This window comes from Pteronotus mesoamericanus, unplaced genomic scaffold, assembly GCF_021234165.1.
Source record: "Pteronotus mesoamericanus isolate MK-2021 breed Mesoamerican mustached bat unplaced genomic scaffold, CSHL_Meso_final scaffold_167, whole genome shotgun sequence".
Classification (NCBI taxonomy): Eukaryota; Metazoa; Chordata; class Mammalia; order Chiroptera; family Mormoopidae; genus Pteronotus; species Pteronotus mesoamericanus.
Genome location: NW_026555308.1, coordinates 1,961,969 through 1,963,169, shown reverse-complemented (window position 1 = coordinate 1,963,169; position 1,201 = coordinate 1,961,969).

Below are 1,201 nucleotides of genomic sequence, written 5' to 3'. Positions count from 1 at the left end.
TTGTGGCTATTTTTCAATCAGAGGGTACAAGCATTTAAAAGTTGTAACTTTTACCTAGGTGAAGAAGGAATTCACTTTCGTGGGTTTGCTGTCAGAATAAAATTACAAACGTGCCTTAAGCACAGGCGTACGTATTCACATGAAGTGGTTCTCATGTCTACAGTATTATTTAGTTTCAATCCTGGGATAAATATAGATTAAATCTTTTTCAAAAAATAGCTTGAAATTTAAGCCATGCTATTGTTGATATGCAAACTGACAGATGACGCTGTACATCATTCAATTCCCTGGTTCATGCTTTTTAAAATAAAGTAGTAAGACAGGATGATAAGAAGCTAGGGAAATTCCTTGACAAGTGGAATAAGAGAAACTGAGACAAAATAATTAAACAAGGACAAACAATCTGAGCAATTTATAGCCAGCTAATGAATCACAAAGTTTTTTATCTTCCTTAACCAAGGCCACTTAGGAGCAAATGGTTTACACGTTCCAGACCATCCAGGAATGGCCTTGATCCCAGTCCCTCTTCAACAACATTCTTTAAAAATAAAACTAACCAAAAAAAAAAAAAATAACCCTGACTCCACTATACACACATTTTGATGAATCGACATATCAAAGGACACACCTGAAAAGTTAATGAATATTCTGTTAAGACCCTCCCCTCAGGCCTCGCCTAAGATTCCTACCTGCTAAAGAATGATAAAAAGTCTCAAGACAAAGGACCCATAGGATGCTCTCACTAGAGCACATCCTCTACTTGTACCTCCTTTCTCCTAAATTCTAAGGGCCCTCATGTGACTTGCAACAAGGGGAGCAACAGGCAGCAGCAGCTCTTTCTAGGCTTACCCCCTGAACCTGTCTCATAAGGCTTCCTTTTTCTCTTTCTCTCTCTGTTGCTTCTTCTACCTTAAACCCTTCCTTTGTTTCACAGTCCCAAGCCTTAATAAGCCTACTTTCAGAATCACCTGGAATTGTGTTGTGAACTCTTTCCTACATGAAGTCAAGGACCCACACACACTACACTCGCCAGCCGGAGGCAGACCCACTCCGGGTCCAGAACCTGACTGGTAACAGTAAAACCAATGAGAATTTGGATCATACATAACATTTTAAATTACTAATGGCTATAAAATATTCTGGTTGGTTGTCACTGATTGGAGGAAGCTAAGGAGACATGACAAATAAATGCATTTAAGAT